The 21,681-nt window shown below is 47.1% G+C and overlaps 1 protein-coding gene across 1 annotated transcript in view; it reads left to right on the top strand.

Moving 5' to 3' along the window:
• Positions 1–21,681, top strand: part of RASSF7 (Ras association domain family member 7) — a 141,085-nt gene that overhangs the window by 280 nt on the left and 119,124 nt on the right. Inside the window, exons 2-3 of the mRNA XM_074997889.1 lie at positions 15,886–16,010; positions 18,268–18,348. The gene's annotated coding sequence lies outside the window, so the exon portion shown is untranslated. The remainder of the gene's footprint in view (positions 1–15,885; positions 16,011–18,267; positions 18,349–21,681) is intronic.

The raw sequence follows: 21,681 nt of genomic DNA, 5'->3' as shown, positions 1-21,681 counted from the left end.
CCCCATCTGTATTTTTGGGTAAGTCATTGTCGGTTAGCGACATGCAACTTTATTTTGATGCCGTGCAGTGTTCCATCCCTGGGCAGAATAAATTGTGTTGTGTGCACTGACACCTGCGTGGATGTGCCCCACCAACAGAAACATGTGCTTCCCACTATGGGCGGCTGTGAGGGCTCTGCTAATGCCTGGGCGGCGACTGAATCTCTTCTGGGCAGCTGCCCGAGCACTCAGCTTACAGGGAACACTGATGCCTTGGGGAAGGGTTTTATGTGGGGTACTGATGACTGTGGCCAGCTGACCAGGTTACCAGCCTCCCTCTGCCCGGTGTCTCCTGTTTCACAGCCTCTAGCTGTGCCAGCTTTCCTGATCCTGTTTGCTTAAGTAATTGGCAACGCATACTATGGGTAATCGGCTTATTTTTTTTCCTCTTTGTAATTTGCATACAGCTCTCCCTTTCTCTTCTAAAGAGCTAATAATGATGTAGCCTGTTTTGTGAGCTGTCTGGGTATTTTGCCATTTCCTGATTGCAGTAACATTGGAGCATTTTCTCATCGTTACATCCATATGGTTTTTTCTATAGACGTTCCACTGCAAGCACTAGCGGTGGTGTTCAACAGGAACTGAGAGATCGCTATACTTGTGGTTGTTACCCTTCTATATCGTCACAGTCCCCTATCCCAGCCAGGCTCCCCCACCCCCTCCTCCTCTAAATAAATGTCCTCCCCCAGAGCCAGACCCCTCCTAAAAAAAAAATCCTTCCCCAGAACCAGGCTACCTCAGCCCTTCCTCGTCTAAATAAATGCCAGTGACTCACCAGAGACACTGCTGGAGCCACCAGGGCCAGATGAGCCACTGAAGCAGCTGGGGGTGGAGGAGTGGCTGGAGTTGCCGGAGCAGCTGGGGCTGCTGCTGCTGCTGCTGGAGCTTCCACAAGCTTCTCCCACAGGAGTGGGGCATGTGTGCGGGCAGGTAGCACTCGCATGTGGCTCTAGGAGGAGCTGCATTTAAAGGCTCCATGAGCTGCAAGTGGCTCCAGAGCCAAATCACCACACCGCGGTGTCCTGTTCGCCATATGTGGCGAGTGGCAACCATGCTGGAAACTGTGGCACTAGAAAATTGACTCAAGCCCCATCCTGCATTGCCTGGGAATTGAGGGGAATAGAGTAGATGACAGAAGAGGTCCTTTCCTTGTCACCACATATGGGTATTTAAAAGATATGAGTAACCCCCCAAAATGATGGCTTACTCTTTCCTCATTTATTCCTTTTGATTAAACTAGGGCGGGGGACTGGGGGTTGTGGGGAACAAAGCCTGAAAAATTTGCATCTAGTTTCAAACTTCCCTGAAGTTTGGAGCTATTCAGACTACTTCAGCTGCCGTGTTTGGATCTTGGGCTTTGCCAGAGCTGAGGTTTTAGTCTAAACTCATCTTGGATAAAACATCTAATTTCTTTTTCATTAAAATCTTGGCATCTTCCTCTTGCCCAGCTGTAAATCTGCTCTTACCGCTACACTCCAGTCCTTTCCTTGGCTGCTAACATTACCATCCTCATTGTTTCAGGGCCTGGCTTCTTACTTTTAGATCTCCTTATGGGATTTTCTCCCCTTCAATCTATTTAGTCTCCTCTGTGTGCTCAGTAGAGCCCTTTAACCCTTCAGTGCCCTTTCATCTCTGCTTCCCAATCTAGTTACCCTTCTGTGCCCTCCTCACCATGTGCATACAGTCCCCCAGTTTGCATTTCTCCAAACAGTGTCTTTCAGGTCCCCTCCCTGCTTTCCAAACAATTGTGCTTAGGGCTGATCTTGTTTTGCATGGCTCCTTTTTGTAAGATGTGCAGAAAAGGCTTCTGAATCTGTTTCACCATCTCTAAGCTAATTCTCTTTGTACGCAGTGTGTGGTTTATTATAATCTCTTTTTGTATTTGTGGGCTATGCAGCATCATAAAGATCAAACTGATAAAAAAAAACACACACACCCATCATTTTTCAAGAGGACATAGGCTGGTGTTGCAAGAGCCAAAGAGGCCACACTGCTTCGGTAAAGATTTTGGGAAGAGGTTAAGACAGCTGAGACTTTTTAAGTTTTCCCTGTTCAGGACTTGGGGCTATCTGATTTCTTATAGGAACCCTAAGAGTTCCTCAGCCTCTTTCTGTTTTTCCACCCCTGTAAGCCCCATCTTACAGCAACTCCAAACTTATGAGCCAGAAATCTCTTCTCACCGGGGAGTGTAATGTGGAAGAGGGTAAGAATTTGGGCAAGATTTCCAGTGGAGCCTTTTGATTTTTGGGCATCTAGTCTGAGGCACCTTAAAGCGTTCTGATTTTCAGCCAACAAGAGTGATTCGGTTTCTAAAATTGGGCCCCTTTTAGGTATCTCAAGTTTGGCACCCAAAAATAGAACACCCTTCCCCCCCCCGAATCACTAGTCACTGTTGGAAGTCTTGGCTTTGAGCTATGTTCTGCTGTTTTATCCTGTGCTGGGATCCATGCTAGGTGAGAAAACAGGTGATCCAGGCCACAAATCAGTCCCGTTCCCTGCACTGCATTACTGATGGTTAACTGCTGGGCATTCAGGTCAGCCTTAAAAATCTGGAATTGAATTTTGTGCAGATTTAAAAACATTATTTTAGTCTAATGGAAAGCTCTAGAGAGGTCCAGGTTCCAATAGCTGCCCTGCAATCAGGTTGATTTCAGACAAGTCTCCCTGTGTCTTAGTTTTTTACAGAAAGGGAAACTGAGGCACAGAGCAGGAATTGATCTTACACAAGGTCTTACGCTAGACCCCAGCTCCCCTCAGCCCTGGCAAGGACTAACTTTTCATGAGTGAATGTGGTACCTGGTATGATGGGCTCCTGATCTCCTCTGGTGCTTCATGGCAGGGCTGTAACATGATGAGTAATCATAGAGTCATAGAACACTAGAACTGGAAAGAACCTTCATAGGTCATCAGGTCAAACCCACGGTGCTCATGACAGGATCAAGTACCATCTGGACCCGGCGTGGGGAACCTACACTCAATACAGCTTCCCCGCCTTTCATCTAGATCATCCCTGACAGGTTTTTGTCTAACCTGCTCTTAACAGTCTCCAGTGATGGAGATTCCACAGCCTCCCTAGGCAATTTATGCCAAGGCTTAGTCACCCTGGCAGTTATGAAGTTCTTCAGCATGTCCAAACTATACCTTTCTTGCAGTAGTTTAAACCCACTGCTTCTTGGCAGAGGTTAAGAAGCAGAATTTTTCTCCCTCCTTCTTGTAACAACAACCTTTTAGGTACTTAAAGCTGTTATCATGTCCCCTCTCAGTCTTCTCTTTTTCAGACAAAACAAACCCAGTTCTTTCAATCTTCTGTCATAGGTCATGCTTTCCTGATCTTTAATCATTTTTCTTGCTCTTCTCTGGACCCTCTCCAAGTTTTTCACATCTTTCCTGACAAATGGCACCCAAAGCTGGACACAATACTTCTGTTGAGGCCTTATCAGTCTGGAGCAGAGCAGAAGAATTACTTCTCATGTATTGTATTGGGGGTAGCTGTGTTAGTCTGTATCCACGAAAGCAACAAGTCCGTGGTACCTTACAGAGTAACAGAATTTTTGGAGCATAAGCTTTCGTGTGCAAAGACTCACTTTGTCAGATGAAGTGCATCTGATGAAGCGGGTCTTTGCCCACAAAAGCTTATGCTCCAAAAAATCTGTTAGTCTGTAAGGTACCACAGACTTACTTGTTTTCTCACATCTTGCTCACAACGCTCCCATTAATAGATCCCAGAATGATGTTTGCTTTTTTGCTACAGTGTCACAGGCTTTTTGGCAACAGTGATATGCTGATGCTGTCTCTCTTCTCTGGATAAAGCATGAATTTCAGTATGCAGGGCTGTCCCTTTAGCAGCACCTCCTCAGGGCTAAGTGTACAGTGATAAATGATGGACCAGATCCTCTGTCAAAGAGAATCAGTGTAGCTCAGTGGAAATCAGTGGAGCTAGGCTGACTTACACCAGCTGAGGCTATGTCTTCAAGTTGTCTGTACTCTGTGTACTGCACAATCGATGGTAACAAGGCACCAGTGGTATCTGTCTTGCTGCCCCCAGCCTGGAGTGCCTACTAATGGAATACAGTCTCACTTGGAAGGAATGTGGAAATCCAGATGCTGGATGAATGACCATTGGTTCCTGGTGCTGTAATCTCACAGCCTCCCTTACAAAAGCAGGATAAAGCTGCAGAGACAAAAACTTCATATCAGTTGGTTTCACAGCCCACACACTGACGCAGCACCATTATTTTTAGACAATCTGGCTCTTTGTTTGGGACATATCTTTATTCGGACACCGAGGAATGATTAGCATTCTTTATTCAATTGGTCGGCCTAGGGAGCATGTTTATATGCAGGGGGATAGTGGGAGTAACAGTGTAGTCAGAACCTGAGCCCTTGCCCCCCTGAACTGCCTGGGTGAGTGTGCAGAGAAAAAGAGTCAGATGTGCCAATGGTGACATCCAGAGACACGTGATCCATTTCTTACTATTTTAGGTTTTTCAACCTTTCTGCTCCACTGCCTTCTGCAACCAGCCAGCCACATGCTAGGCCTGGACCAGTCCGCAGTCTCCTCTTCTTTGTGCCTTTCCAGCTACTTTGTGCTCTCTCCGCCTTGTCTCCGTAGTGCTGATACATGTTGCTATGGCTAAGGCTGTGATTCACAGCAATGTTCGCGTCTTATCTGAAACTGGAGATGTGTTTGTGTGTTTGCAATGAGCACTTTTCCACTGTTTGGTATTATTTGCACTGGTAAGAAAATCTCTGGGAAAGAGTTCCTGCTACAGGACCAGGTGTGTGGGGGCTGGGAAGAGATACCATGAAAGTCTGAACCTAGAGAGGAGAGTGACAAGCAGCAAAAATACAGGAAGGGTCAATGAGAGGGTGGGAGGCTGGTTGGTGGTGTGTATGGGAGCTGGTTTTGTTTTAACTGAAATGGGCACATGGTCAAACCCAGACTGGCTTCATGGGAGGGGAAAGGTGTGCATGGAGTGTTCGTATAGGTGGAGGGATATCTTTTGACCCACCCAGCATCCCTGCATGGATCACATTCAGTGGTGATCACAAAACCTTTCTCTCAGCCTGCGCTTTCCGAGGGGGTCCATTTGCATGTGGTATAAACATGGGTGATGGAGAGCTTCCTTTTGGTCATGACTTCCTACAGAGGAGATAAGCATTCCAGGAATGGCTGAGGAGGATGGGGCAAGGAGCTCTTGTCCTACGGCTTTGGCCATTTCATTAGTTACTGAGCTCCATTCAATGGAAGCTGCACATCTCTGGGCTGTTGCTGGCCTGGACTCTGATTGTTTTGTAAAAACGAGCCAGTCAGTCACTGTCCCACCTAGGCTATGTTACTGCACACTGTTGCCATAACGACAGCCACATCCTTTGGTACTATGAAGGTGGTTCCCAGGGCTTGCAGCCCAGCTGGCAGATCAGATTGACACTCCAGGAAGTATGGGGGGGCGGGCATCACCAGCTGACAGTGGACTGGTTTTCTTCATTCTGTTTTTTGCCCACCAACTTATTTCCACTCCTAGCCTCTCTCTTCCCATTGCCCTGTCACCCAGGAGACCACAGAGCAGAGAGGGCCACAGGGAGATCTCTCACCTCACTCGGGGGAAAACATTATTAGCTACAAGCGCTTTTACAGATGGCCCTGTTTTATAGTCTACAGTCAGGATCTCTGCCCACCCATTCCCTACTGCCTCCTGTCTTCTTGTGGCTCTGTCTTTCTCTTCACTAGACATGCTGCATGTGGCAGATAAATAAACTGGCTTTTTGGGAGAGAGGGAGAGACTGTGCACGTTGCCTGGAGCCATCTGGATTTGTGGGGGGTAAAAGAGGCAGGCATTGCTCAGGCTCACAATTGTTTGCTGTTCTGCTTTGTGCCCCAGCCTCTGTTCTAGCTTTCCCTTTGCCACTTCACGAGGCACCTTCTCCCCGTTCTCTTACATGTCATATGTTCACATACCTCAACTTGTATCTTAACATTTGTTTTACTGCCAACAACAGCAACCATAGGTCAATTGCAAAGTCCTGTTATCACTTCGTGAACCTCTGCTGTGAAGATGGAGGCATCCTGGCAATTTGCATATATTGTTGATTATCATCTTGGGGTGAGGGTGTTCCCCAACATTAACCTTGCTTGAGATCCTCAGATTCCTAATAACACCACTTCTTGTACTGTGTGTTAAGCACGTGTTGAGTAAGGCTGCAGTGAAACTTCTGAGCATTGTTTGGAAACAATGTCTTGGTACAGCTTCGAAGCAGCATTGTGGCTGGCTGGAGAGAGCCAGGTTGAATGCCTGAGTGGGGAGGACAGCTGGATGTTAGGCTCACTTAGAGAGCTGTGAGACTAAAGGCACACACCCCAGGAAAGATAGGATTTTGAAAATTGTGGCACCTTTCCTAGAAACTCAGCTTCTGGCATACTCCATCCTGGAAACCAAATTCAGTCCTGCAGAAACTCCACAAAAGGGAATGGAAGATGAACTGGAGCCCCTAGTACTTAAATTACAAGTCTCTTTACCCATAAAACAGGGATGTTTCCTATTATGTTTCAAACTCTGCTGCCTGATTTTACATAGGCAGGATCTTGTTACCATAGCTCTGACAGAGATCCATCCCTTTATAGAGGAAGCACAACCAACCCTCACTAATTTTCAAGTAAGTCATCCATGCCCTGTGACAGGGAACTTTCTGTGTGCTAGCCCTTGCTAAACCATTCTGCAGTTGTTAGCATGAAGGAGTCAGTGACTGCACCACTGAAAGTCAGAAGTGCATCAAAACCTGCAATTCCTGTCCCTTCAACCTGACCTCCAATCTTCTGATGCTCGCCTGGTTTCTCCTGTAGGTACTGCAGAGAAGGATGTACCAAAGGAATTATTAAAAGCTTTAAGTGCCAAGGACTCAATACCACAATCCCCTTAGGAGACATGCCTACAGCTCAACAAAAGGTTGGCTTGGTAACAGTGCTCTGCATTACCATGGACACCCGTATAAGGGTTGGTCTGTGTTACACACCTTTTAATGACATGGCTGTGTCGACACAGCCATGCTGATAAAGCCAAGAAATGCAAACATTGTTAAAAAAACTTCTGTTTCTCATTCAGGGGATAGTGGGAGAAGGGAAAGCGTTTTAAGCACCTGTGAAGAACAAAAGCCTTTTTGCTCAATTGCCAGTGTACAGAAAGCCTAAGACTCCTGACTCTGCCTCTACAGGTTGTAATGTGCAGTTAAAGCTGCCATGGCGGCATGCTCAGACTCTGATGGGAGATACTACATTGTGTGGCTGGCTAATCAAAGGTTGACATTGATGGACACCAAGGGGGCACTTCTTCAATTTTCCTGAGCTAGTTTGTAGGTGCTGATGATATTCAAGATCAAGGACCAGTGACCTTAACAATTTATGCCAGAAGAGGCTCTGACTTCAGTGCTTTTGGGAAAAGACAGTTAGGCTATTAGTCTGGCACTTAGGACATCTGAGTTCAATTTCCTTCTCCACTAAAGGTTTTTCTTGGCAAGTCACTTAGGACAGGTCTATACTAGACCTTAAAGTCAATTGTAGATATGCAATTCCAGCTCTGGCAATTGCTTATCTGGAATCAACTTATCTATGATCAACTTACCTGGCCATCCTCACTGAGGGAGGTCGAGGGGAAAAACTCTCCTATTGACGTCTCTTAGTCCTTAGGAGATTGAGGAGTACAGGGGTTGGCTGTCAACCTGATAGTTGGATTCCACATTAGGCATGCAAAATTGAACCCTGGAAAATCGACCCTCACTGAGTCAATCTACCAGATAGTGTAGGTGTACCTTTAGTCTCTGTGAATTTGTCCCTTCCTTTGTTCCGATGGCCACATTGTTCTGTTCAGAAAAAACCCTTCTGTTATCCGTACGTTGTATCAGTTTGGAATCTGATGATTCCACTAGTGCTATAATAACTTGGCTCAGAATCATGGCTCTTCTATGAAAGCCTGACAAAGCTCTTGAGTTGTATGGATAATTTTATTAGCAAAATTTACATTGATGGAATAATTTTAAATTACTTCACATAAACAAGCATTACATTAAGAATTAAATCAATACATCTTGGGTCATCCTCCAGATCCTGAGGTGGAAGAGGCGCAGTACATAGGGTTGGATATTATTTCTGTCATTCTGTCTCTGTCTCTAAGGGCTTGCTACACTACCATTTTTGTCATTGTAGCTTATGTTGCATAGGGCTCTGACAAAAAGAACACACCCCTCAGCAGCACAAATTACATCGACAAATATGCTGGTGTGGACAGCGCTACATTGGAGGGAGAGCTTCTTCTGCTGACATAGCTACTGCTGCTTGTGGAGTTGTTTTTATGTCAGTGGAAGGGCTCCTGTCTATCGTGTCTGTCTTCAGCATAGAATGGCTACGTGAGTGATCTTACCACATAAGCTCACTAATGTAGACAAGACCTAATAGTTGTCCATTATGTTGTTTTAACTGACACTGCTTGGGCCAACAGTAGTAGTAGTAGGCATCCTTCAGTCTGCACAGACTATGGATCGCACCCTTTAAAGTTTCAATTTAAGACTTCATTTACAGCACCTATTGTGACTATAAAGACTCACACGAGAGTGACAGTCCTTGCTGCATCTCTTGCAGATGTAGTGGGTGTCTGGCAAGTCCTTATTGTGCTTTCTGTGTGCTCGCTTCTCCTCTGCTAGCTGTCTGATCTTCAACTCGCCCTTCTGAAGGCCCTTGTGTAACCCCTGCCTCCATCTGCCTCGGTCGTCTGCTAGTTCTTCCCAGTTGTCCAGCTCGATGTCTACCTCTCTGAGGTCTCTCTTGCAGACATCTTTGTAACGCAACTGGGGGCGTCCGGGGGGTCTTTTGCCAGAGGCTAGCTCACCATACATGATGTCTTTTGGAATCCTTCCATCGTTCATACTGTGGACGTGGCCAAGCCAGCGGAGCCAACACTGCCTGAGGAGGGTGTGCATGGCTGGGATTCCAGCTTGCTCGAGGACGGCTGTGTTGGTAACTCTGTCCTTCCATGATATTCCAAGGATGCGCCTGAGGCAGCGCAAGTGGAAGACGTTCAGCCTCTTTTCCTGGCGGGCATACAGGGTCCAAGTCTCGCTGCCATAAAGGAGGGTGCTGAGGATGCAGGCTCTGTAGACTTGCATTTTGGTGTGAGTGTACAACTTGTTGTTATTCCACACTCTCTTGCTGAGTCTGGACAGAGTTGTGGCCACTTTTCCGATCCTCCTATTTAGCTCAGTGTCCAACGACAGGGTGTCAGTGATGGTGGACCCGAGGTAAACGAACTCGTGGACAACCTCTAACGTATAGTTGTCAATGCTGATTGATGGGGATTCAGCAACATCTTGACCAAGTACATTTGTCTTCTTTAGGCTGATGGTAAGCCCAAAGTCCTTGCACGCTTTGGAGAACTGATCCAGCAGTTTTTGAAGCTGGTCTTCTGTGTGAGACACTACAGCAGCATCGTCTGCGAACAGCATGTCTCTGATGAGGACTTCTCGCACCTTAGTCTTAGCTCTCAGCCTTGCAAGGTTAAACAGTTTCCCATCAGATCTTGTGTGCAGCAAGATGCCCTCTGTTGAAGATCCAAAGGCATGCTTCAGGAGGAGTGCGAAGAAGATCCCGAACAATGTCGGAGCAAGCACGCATCCTTGTTTGACGCCGCTCCTGATTCTGAAAGCATCCGATAATGCGCCGTCATATTGGATGGTTCCTCTCATGTTTTCGTGGAACGACTGGATCATCTTGAGTAACCGTGGAGGACAGCCTATCTTGTGGAGGAGTTTGAACAGACCATCCCTGCTGACCAAGTCAAAAGCCTTGGTCAAGTCAATGAAGGCTATGTAGAGTGGCTTTCTCTGCTCCCTGCACTTCTCCTGCAGCTGCCTTAGAGAGAAGACCATGTCGACGGTAGACCACTCTGCACGGAACCCGCACTGCGATTTGGGGTACACCCTCTCAGCAATCTTCTGGAGTCTGCCAAGGATGACGTGAGCGGACAGTTTACCAGTGACGCTTAGGAGGGAGATTCCACGGTAGTTGTTGCAGTCGCTTCTGTCTCCTTTGTTCTTATACAACGTTACAATGTTAGCGTCACGCATATCCTGTGGAACCTCACCCTCTTTCCAGCACAGGCACAGCAGCTCATGCAGGGGTTCCAGGAGTGTGTCCGCGGCACATTTGATTACCTCTGCTGGCATACCATCCTGACCAGGGGCCTTTCCTGCTGCAATGCTGTCGATGGCTGTCTTCAGTTCATCCACAGTCGGTTCTTGATCCAGTTCGTCCATTACTGGTAGGAGCTCGACGGCATTGAGGGCTGCGTCAACCACAACAGTAGGCTTGGAATTGGAAGCTGCAGTGCTAAAACGTGAACCTTTACTGTTTCAGCCAAAGCAATAGCATCACAACTCATCAGCCTCTGAAAACTGGAGGTAATAGTTGGGAACTCATAAAATTCTTCTGTGGATAAGCCTTCAGAGGGAGATTAATACCCCTGTGATCCTTGTAGGTCTCATGTCACCAAGGGGGTCACTAGTTCAGCATCCTGAGCCCAGTGCCAATCTGTTGAAGCAGCAGTTTCCAGAGATGTGGCTAATGTGACTTATTTGAGAATGGAGAGGGAGTGTCTTGCTTGGCTATGGGGCAGCTTCCTGTGGATGAGCTGGGGGCAGAAGCTATGTGCTCCAGAAGGAGTTGCATTCAGACAGAAGGACAGGGCAGTCAGATGAGAGAGAGAGGCCTTGTAGCAGGTGATTGCAGAGGTCAAATTAACAGTGATCCAGAGGATACCCCCTCCTTCCCAGCAATAACATTATTATTATAGAAGAGGCCAAAGGATAATAATGAAACATTAAACAGGTTTAATGAGGGAAATTAACCCATTTAATACTCTGTATCTGAAAGTAAGTGATGTTTTCTGGGCTCTGTTGGTTTGTTTCATGTCTGGTATATCTCCTTGGGACTGGCACAGGAAGGACAATCTATGAATAAGGGGTGTGCTAATGTCATAGCAACATGATGGGGCTGCCTCCCAATGCTTTCATGCACTGACTCAGGGCTGCAATGTGAAGATTCAACATCAAGATGCAGCATTACAATGTGATTTACTCTAAGGGGCCAACCCCTCTGGAAGTGTCCCAGAGCATGGTAAAAACAGTGGCTTAGCATGTACAAGTACTATACTTACTATCTGTAGTGATTTCCATCTGAAGGAGTGGGTTTTACCTAGAAAAGCTCATGACCTCATAAATGTGTTAGTCTCTAAGAAGCCACAGGACTCCTTATTTGTAGTGTGCATTTGAACATCAGACATTTTACTTTCTTCATTACTGTGGCCATTTAATCATTGGAATGGTAAAATATTCCCATGTGCAAGTTCCTGTCTTGTCACCAACATTCCTTATTATTGGCTGGTGGTGATTTGTCTTTCATCATTCATCCCTAATGCTACAACTCATTACTCTGTGGTGTTATTACACAATAATGCCCAGCCTGCTGCGTCTCTTACCGCTTAGCCATTTTATGTAACTATATAATTATAATCTGTGAGGTGGTGTTTATATAGTTGTAATTGTGTTAGTAACACTACTACTGGTCTTTAATGTCCAACTGGCTTCACTGTGAAGCAAAGGCAGTTCCTTTGCTTCTTTCGCAGCTGCATGTAGGAAGTTCCTCAGACATAGCATTGTTTGTCATTCTGCTCTGTTATCATCCCACCTATGGGGTCACTAATGGGGCTGCTGGCATCATTCCCATTCCACTTTGGTGCTACAGTGGTTGTGCTCCTCTGGCAGGTTGACTGGACTGTTTAAGAAGCAGTGGGATCTGATACACCCCTCACTACAAGTCACCTGCCCCCCAGTTGGTCTCAAGAGAAGGCTGCTGGCCATATGAATTGGGAAACTAGAGGAGTCAGAGCCTGAGGGGAATCAGTGAGAGAGAAGGGCAGGTGAGCTGCTTGAGACCAGAGGAGAGGCAGAAAGTGCAGCAGAAGGAGTTGTGAGAGGGAGAGGGCTAAAGGAGGATGGTAAGTGTGGGCTGCTGGTGATGAGTAAGCAGAAGAGCCCTTGCTGAACTACCTGGAGAGTTTGGGCAGTGAGCCCTGGGAAAAGCAGGTAAGTTCCAGATCCTCAGGTGTGCTAGGCCAGGAAGCAAGAGGGTTGGGGTGGTGGGACGATGGGTTCTGCTGAGCAGGGGTAGGGCTCACAGGTAGGGGATCCGAGAGGAGTGGAACACTGCAAGAAATGGAAAGCCCTCTGGGTGAAGGGATGTCAGAAGACTGGCTCAGGCAGAGAGGCCTGAAAATTGTGGCCCTAGCCCAAGGGCAAATGGCATGGGGTTAGCGGGAGAGCTACTGTCGATTCTCAGGTGACATCTCTGGAGATGGAAAAATCCTCCATTGCTGTACGTGGTACGTGGAGTGTGGGAATCAGAGAGAGGTTTTGTTACACAGCTTGCAAGGCCATAATACACTGATGTACATGAAACCACTGTGACTAGAGGAGGGCTTAGTATCAGTCAGTGAGCAAGGGTGCCATTTTGGGAGGGTGGGCAGTAACCATGTGTACCAGGGCAGTGCTTACTCTTCTTCCCATTCCCCCGACTACCAGAGAGCAAGGGGAAAGTACACAGCTTGCATGAATTACTCCTCTGCCCTCCCTCCTGCACCAGCCAGGAGTGAGAAGCCGTGTACACGCACAAGCCATGTACTCTCTGCTCTCTCCCTGATAATCAGGGAACTAGGAAAAAGAGTCATAGTGTCCTGATGTGCACAGCTACTGACCCCTCTGCCCTCCTTAAATGGTGCTTTTGGCTATGAGAGAATGTTCCTTCCATGGGGGACAACATGGGAGACTAAGGCTGAGGCTGACATTACAGGCTGCTCGAGGTGTTGCCATGCCTCAGTTACATGCCCATGCAACACCATGATTAAAAAGAATGGGAGCATGAATTCTTACCAGTGTAACAAATCCATCCTTGTTGTGTTCAGTAGAGCCCATTCACCTGGACTTTCACAGTTATATATAGTGGGAAAATTTGGCCCTTGTTTTTCTGAGTGGGAATATCTGGGAATGATCAGACTATATGTATTGTGTTACCTATGTATCACTGGTTACTGCTACAGTAAAAAAATATATATAAGGCAGATTGTATCTATGTAGATAAAAGGAAGCTACTCAGAACTGCTTGTCTGCAGGCCAAAATGGAGGTGGAAGGCAATGCCTCATCCTCAAGCCGCTGAGGCGAAAGTTACCTCTGAGGTACAACTTTGAGCATCTCAGGGATGTTACACCTGCCTGTCTCTGGTCCCACGGGACAGTTCTGACAGCCAGATACTGCCAGAATTCAAAGGCACAACCCTGTCTGTGCTCCCTTTACTCCTGCTAATGTCCTACACCATGGGAAACGAAGTGGGTGGTGGAGATCCAGCTACAGAGGCCCTGTGCGATTCACACATTCCTGTACATTGGGTGCATTGGTACAGCAGGTGCTAGGATTTGTTCTATATCTTACAGAGCCTCATGCTGAGCCCAGAGACTAGGAGAGGTATATGGACACTGGGTACTGTACAGGTAGCAACCAGGTCCAGCAGGAATGGGCCTGTTTCTGAGCAGCCAATAAAACTCATTTGTCCATTCCTCTGTCTGGACTGGATGATTTGCCCTCACTGTTCTGTTGTTTTAATAGCAAACATAGAGCTCTTTGTTGTCCTGCATCCTGTAACTCACCATGAGGAGCTGGTTAGCAGCCATGTGATTCTCAGTAACATCCTATGCCGAAGGATGTGTTTGTATGAGTCACTTCTCTGGTATACCCTAGTTCATCAGTGGAGCTACAGCAGGACATATATCACAGAGGTAGCCGTGTTAGTCTGTATCTTCAAGAACAACAAGTCCTGTGGCACCTTATAGACTAACAGATATTTTGGAGCATAAGCTTTTGTGGGCAAAGATGCACTTTGTCAGATGCATAGGACATAGTGTCTCAGGTAACAGAAAGGAATTGGGTGCATGGAGCACTCTGCACTGTGGGTAGAGTTCAAACTCACCCCTTCCCTGAGGTTTGGATTTATTAATGAAGAAAACAGTAAATACCATAAAGGTCATATCAAACCTTCTCCCCAGGCCTGTCTGTTTCTATGGTGCCTTTCTGCAGACTGCTGAGCTCATACCTTGATCCTCGCTTCCTGAGGGAGAGACGCTTCTACACCTCTTCTGTTCAGGTGGGGCCATAAATCCCCTACGTTAGTGAGCTAGCAAAAGCCTACTTAGATCTGGGGTCCATACCAGCTAACAGTGTGGGGTCTTTCATTCAAACACTGGCAACCTGTTATTGTCAACTTACCAGATAGGGAAGGTTCAGACTCCCCCCAGCTCCACCCCCATAGTGTCACAGTGAGCTAAGCACCACCCTCCCTCACCACTAGCCCAAGAAATGGGAGAGGAGAGTGCTTTCTTTCATTTACAGCATGCTCTAGGGTGAACGCACACTCCATGCATTTGAATGGGAACTGAATGGCAAGAGGAGAACTATAGCAAAATTGACAGATATTTTGGAGCATAAGCTTTCATGGGCAAACACCTGCTTCATCAGATGCATGAGTTCTGTGGGGGGTACGTCAGAGGAGGATTTAAAGAGGCAGTCTCAGTCAAGGGGAGGGCCAGAGCTGAATCCTCCTCTGAAATGCCCCCACTCATGCATCTTCCGAAGCGGGTCTTTGCCCACGAAAGCTGATACTCCAAAATATCTGTTAATCTGTAAGGTGCCACAGGACTTCTTGTTGTTTTTGAAGATACAGACTAACTCAGCTCCCTCTCTGATATTTATAGCTAAATTGTGCTCCTCAACAGCATCATCGCTGCTCTGCATTGTTCAAAAAGCATCTCATGGGGTGTATGGGGTGAAGAGAGGACAAGTGTCACTACAGGTATCATGTATCGGAGGGGTGGCCGTGTTAGTCTGGATCTGTAACAGCAATGAAGGGTCCCGTGGCACCTTATAGACTAACAGAAAAGTTTTGAGCATGAGCTTTCGTGAGCACAGACTCACTTCATGATGAAGTGTGAGTCTGTGCTCACGAAAGCTCATGCTCAAAACTTTTCTGTTAGTCTATAAGGTGCCCCAGGACCCTTCGGTGCTGTTACAGGTATCATGTCAGCATGCACACACGCTGCTGCCCCTCCTGTGTCCCTACGGGGAGAGGCGCAGCTCTGCACCACAGCCAGAGAGCAGTGCTGCCAGGTGCCATTGTGATTGCATTTGCGTCTGTGATGAAGCAAAGAGAGGACCCAGAGGAGCTGTGGGTGGATGTGCAGTAGCAGTGCAGGCAGAGGGATGCTCCCCAGGATGGCAAGAACAGTCCAGGTCATCTCAGTTCCCAAAAGAACTCGCCGCCGGGGCCTGGTCTGAGAAAGCTCTCTTCATTCATTTGCTCTCCAGGGAAGCAGGCATGGGAGGCTGGGGTGGGATGAAATGGGAATGTGAGGAGAGCAGATGCAGAGAAGAAAGGCCCATGCTTTTGAATCCAGTTTTGGTAGGCATGGGGCAGGCTTCAATGCACTGGCTCAGTATCTTCTGTTCTCCCTAGCATGGAGATTTTTTTTCTCCCCAACCCCCACCCCTCCACAGGGCTGTAGCTCAAGAGAATGGGCTTCCAGCAATGAGGTGGTGAAGGGGCGGGGAGTGGAATTGTCCATACAAAGGCAGCTCCCTCTGGTCCTGGGGACACTATCATCTTTTTTCACTCACACAAATGCTGGCATCACATGACCCACGGCTGAGTGCGCTCCAGCCTGAGGTCTGATTGGTCACTGGCTCCTTTTTTGAAAGCCTAGGTGACCGTGGCAACGAGAAGCAGGCCAGCCATGCTTTCCCAGCCCCCAGAGAAGTGCCGCAGCGCTGAAGAAAGGCAGGCGGCACGCACCAAGAAGCATCAAGTGATTCACCAGCCCGTCTCCAGGTACCTGCTTGTGTTAATTCCTAGCTGTCCTCTTCCTTTCTGCTTGGACATTTGAGTTGTAGTTAGCTTCCTGTCTGCTTCTGTGCGATGTGTGCATTGGGGGTCACTGTTTGTGTTAACTCGCTTGTCACATCACCCATCCGTCTCTTATTACCCAGAGAGCGAGCATCCACTCTCTTGCTGTTAGACCACACCAAATCTGTATCTGTACAGGAGGAGAACCTGTTGCAAAACGCCACTTAAAAACTCCATCACCTCACATTGGTGTGCAACTAAAAGTCAGACAGAATTGTAGTCAAAACTTTCAAATGGCTGAGTAAGAAAGGATTCAGGGCCAGACCTTCAGCAGATGTAAACTGATGCAAGTCAGCACAGTCTCACTGACTTCAGTGCAGGCACACTAAGAGAGGATCTTGCCTGTATGCTTATTAAAAGTGGCCTTTAGTGCATGGTTGGCTATCAGACAGAGGAATATCTCATGATGTAGACACTGAAAAAGACTTAAAAATACATAAATGCATGAGGGAGGTTATACTGGTGCGGGGAAAAATTAGGAGTAGCAAGTGATGTCAGGTTGTTTTTGGTGATTTTGCTTGATTGGTCAAAACCCATCCGTCCTCCAGCAGTTGTGGTGGGTACATTGTGCTTCAGAGAAGATGGATTTGGGCTTAAATGCAAGAAACCTATCTTGCTGAGAGAGCTTCTCTTGAAAATGATCACTTTGCCATAGCACAGAAAGACAAAACCTGGTTTATGTTCTGTTCCTCTGCTGCCTGGAGGAGGGGGTGAGAAAGGAAAGGGGAATGCAGCATGCTCAGTTAAATCCAGGGAACCTACTGGACATCATAATGAGTGCATTGTAAAAGAGGGCCATTTGAAAAGTCTGGGATGCAGAGTGCAAAAACAGAGGGTCAGACGGATCGGCCTTATTGGGGGGAAAGGGCTCTTTTCAGTGATAATTTCAATGTGTTGTGCAAAGGCAAAAATTTACAAGGTGGCATTCGTGAAAATGGGAGCAAGCTAATTAACAGCATCATCCTTCAAAAATGAGGATGGTACAATCTGGAATGTTTTATATGACATCATGACACATGACTTCACTATCAAAACAAAAAGCAGTCAAGTAGCACTTTAAAGACTAGCAAAATAGTTTCTAATAAACTATTATATTATATTAATTATTATAATAAATATTATATATTATATAATTTCTAGTTTCTAATAAACTATTAGAATAATTATATTATTTTATACTATTATATTATATTAATTATTATAATAAATAGTATATATTTATTATATAATTTCTAGTTTGTAATAAACTATTTTGCTAGTCTTTATAGTGCTACTTGACTGCTTTTTGTTTTGATAGTGTATAGACTAGCACGGCTTACTCTCTATGACTTCACTATGTGATGACACTGTCACAATGCAAAGATCTTTCTATCTGCAGCTTATTACTTAGATTACAGCATGTTGAGATCCCAGCCCCATTGTACTAGGTGCTGTACGAACACTTAGTAAGAGACAATCCCTGCCCCAAAGAACTTGTAGTCTAAATAGGCCAAACAGCAGTAATAGTATTACTCCACATCTTACAAGAATGGAACTCCAGCACAAGGTTTCTGCAGGATCACACAGGGGGTCTCTTGTCTCCTGAGAGCTAGTGTAGTACCTTAATCACAAGACCATGCTTCACTTGGTCAGTGAAGGATCAAAGATGACTGTTTTACTGTAGTTGATAACAGTTCACCCCAAGCTGCTTTAAGCTTGGAGGCAAACTTGCACTCAATATAAGCAGGTTCTCATGTTCACTAAGGCAGAATTCCTTCATTCTGTGGCATTCTCATGCAACAGGCTGGAAACAGGTGGTAGTTTAATTTACATACCGAATATAGTTCTTTAATGGTTTTAAAGGTTAGGCAGCTGGTGTACTGAGAGTACTGCCTATGGGTTCTGACTAATACTGTCTCATTGTTTCCCTGTTCTCACCCCATATGTCTGTATCCACCTGTTGTCTTCTACCTTGCACTTACACTGCAAACTCTTTGTGGGGTGGGGTGGGGTGGGGTGGGGAGTGAGACTGGCAGTGTTTGTACAGGGCTTAGCATCCTAGTGCATGACTGGGGCTGCTAGATACTAGTGCAATGCAAATAATAAATAATGAAATATTAAATTTAATATAAGTACAGCTGCCATGTATTTATTCTAATATTATATTCCTTTTTTTTATTTTTATTTTTGTTGTGGTCTTCAGTTTTTGATATACCAGAAAATAAGCACAGATAACACAGTTTCTGCAAATAAATTGTTCAGAGGAAGCTTCAAATTGTGGCAGGTAAGCTCGGAGCAGTCCTGACATTACAAAGTATTGGCAAGCCTTTTGGAATTGTAGGTTGAGCACATCAGCTGGATGTTTCTGCTAAAATAATCAGCAGTGAAATAGTTAACCATATTGACAAATTATTTTTAGATTCAGAATTAACAACTCACTTATCCCCTGGGATTTATTGGCAGTTCAGTCCCTTTAATGCAGACCTCACAGCCTTAGTTTAGCTCGGTTCACATTTTCAGTGTGTCTTTTTTTGCAAGCATAAGTGGTAAGGAAGGAAGAGAACAGAGGTTCTGGAGCAAAGATTGGATTGTCCTGCAAATTCTGCTGCCACAGAACACATGGGATTATAGCATCTTGTGCTGTAGCCCACAAATTCAATCAGATAATCTGTTGACAGAGCCATCTTGTCTATAGGATGAGGTGGGGCGGCCAATCCAGGCCCAGCACTTTTGGAGGTCTTATGTCAGCCACCTTAACAATCCTATGGACAGAAATGGAGAAGATTTTCTGGGGTGGGGACTAGGATTACCTGGGGCCAGGATGATGGCTGCAACAGCAGAGGGGGTCAATTTTCCCCCACTGCACTCATCGCATGGGTGGCAGGAACAGCAAGCAGCCTGCTCCACTCCACTGCCCTTCCAGCCCACCTGCTGTCACCACCTGTCTGGTGAGTGGGGTGGGGGAAGCAACTCCTTGCTGCTGCTGCTGCTACAGCCTCTGCAGCATGCAATCCCTGGCCTCAAGTAATCTGGCAGCTCCCGTTGCTTAGGGAGGAGGTAAAGGGGGCGGGCAGGGCAGGGTCAGATCCTGGGTCACCAGGGGAGGAGGAGTTGTCCCAGGTCTTTGTGAAAATGGGAACAAGCAAATTAACAGCACCCACCCATGCCTTGGGATGGCCCTGCCTGTTGACACGGACGTTTTGGGGTCTGGGAAAGAGCTACAAGAAAACTCGCCACGACACTGGTGGGCTGGGCCAAGACCTGAACAGACTATATGAGGTTACTGTAGTATTTCAGCCTTCCTGATTTCACCAATAATTTCCCAGAATCAAGCTCAATGTCTCTTCTGGAGGCTACAAAAACCAAACTAGGAGATTTTAAATAGCTAAAAGTCTGGTGATACAGCAGGGCTTCACATCTGCCCTGGCCCGATGCTGCTCCCTGAAGTAGTAGGCAAATCCCTGTGGCCCCTGGGAGGGCCAGGGGCTCTCTGTGCACTTCACCCTTCTCCAGAGCGATTTCTGCGCTCTCATTGGCTGGGAACTACAGCCAATGGGGGGTTATGGGGGTGGCACCTGCAGGCAGGAGAGCCATCTCTGTACCCCAGGGGCCACAGGGCTGTACCTGCCACTTCTGGGTGCTGCACAGAGCCAGGGCAGACAGAGATCCTGCCTTAGCTCTGCAGCACCACCAATCACGAGCCGCCTGAGGTGTGCGATGCCTGGCTGGATCCTACACTCCCTTATGCACCTTCATACCCATTCCTGCCTCCTGCCCCCATAACCCATGCCATGACCCCTTCACCCCAGTGAAAGTGAGTGAGGGTGGTGGAGAGCCAATGGAGGGAGAGGGCTGGGATGAACAGGCATGAGGCCTTGGAGAAGAGTGTGGCCTCTGTAAAGTGGCATGGAAGTGGACAGGACAAGGTGTTAGGGTTTGTGTGATTGGACAGTTGGCAACCCTGGGAGGTGGTTGAGAAGTAGGCCTTTTGTGAGGGGACTGCCATCAAGTGAATTGTCCTCAGATTTCTTTTGCAATAGCTCCTTGAGAAGCCATGTTAGCAAAACTACTTCTTGTTACCATTGCTCTGGATTTGAACTAATGATCCAGAGTCAGGCCCATGAGCACTTCCTTGAGTTCTCTGATCCCTTATCATTGCTGAGTTCTGAATCCGGGCTGGGGAACCCCCAGCCCAGGTGCAGATCTAGACTGCAGCTTGCTTGGATCCACCTCCTGATCCCAAGGCTCGGGGCTCTCCTCCTTAGCATCCAGCCCAGGGCCTCTACCTGGAGGGGACAGGAAGCGGTTCAAGGCTCCGTATGTCACTGCCGCTCCTCCTTCACCTCCCCTAGCTGGCGGGGAATGGCTGTGTAGCACTGCCCCCAGAGAGGCTTTCCCCACCACTCTGACTGGCTGGGATTCCAGCCAATCAGAACAGCGGAGGTGGTGGGGGGCAATGCTTGGTAGTAGTGTCAGAAAAAGCTCCTTGGAGAGGCTTTTCTCCGCTGCTGCTGTTTCCCTATCTGCGGGAGGGGATGGCAGCGGTGGCAGCTTTTGCGGAGGTAAGGATCCCCACTCCAGCCCCCTCTTTCTCCCACACTCCCTCACACACCCACCCTGCTCCTGCATCCCTCTGCCACCGAGACTCCCACCCTCAGTCTGTTCCTGTACACATTCCCACCATGCCCACTCAGCTCCTGCAGCCTCCCACCTGCCCAGACCCCTCACATCCAGCCCACTCCTGAACTCCTCCCACTGCTGCAACCAGCCCACTTATGCGCCTTACCATCCACCAAGATCACTCAACCCCATCCTACTCCTGCACCCTCCCTCCCACTTTTAGCCTGCTCCTCTGCCCTCCCTCCCAATCCACACATCTGCTCCCTAGCAGCCCACTCACCCCCGTACTCTGAACCCTCCCATTTTTGATGTCACCTCAGGCCCCCAGAAGAGTTAATCTGGCCTGGGGAAACCCCTTAACCTTAGTCCCACGTTCTCTGCCCTCTGTGCTGGAGCATGAGGGGACTGAGATGTCTCTGTCAGGGGCCAAATCAGTAAGGATTTTGTTTAATTTATTTATTATTTATTTTTGTTTCTCACTTTTCTGAGCCCCCCAACTGATTTTTCTGTGGGTTGGTGGCCCCAGGCCCAAAAAAGATTCCTACCCCCATTCTAAATGGATAATTCATCACGTTTTAAAATGTTTCTTTTCCTCAGTGGTATTTTAGAAAAAGGAAAGTATTTCACATAGCGTAGCCAGTGCTTTCATTTTTTTATCACAAGTCTCATAATATTTCATAAGTTTCTTAGAAAGCCAGGAGCTGGGGATTTCTGATTCTGTGAGATTGTTTTACGTTTTATAGACAACAACAAAAGAGCTTCAGAATGTGACTCAAGTGGACTCTGAAGGTTCTGAAACCAGATGATCAACAAACTGAGGCAAATGTGTGGGTTTTTTAAAATTCCATGGTAGTAAGGCCCGACCCAGTGTTTTTAATGTTTAAGGTTGGCAAGACTGTTCTTACCCACACCAAGACGGATGCAGGCCACTTTATCCAATTAGGATTTTCCTTGTTTTCCTGGTGGGCCAAACAGGTAAAATCTGCTGAATTTCAAG

Source organism: Carettochelys insculpta, chromosome 6 (assembly GCF_033958435.1).
Source record: "Carettochelys insculpta isolate YL-2023 chromosome 6, ASM3395843v1, whole genome shotgun sequence".
NCBI lineage: Eukaryota > Metazoa > Chordata > Testudines > Carettochelyidae > Carettochelys > Carettochelys insculpta.
This window is presented reverse-complemented; position numbering and strand designations above follow the sequence as displayed.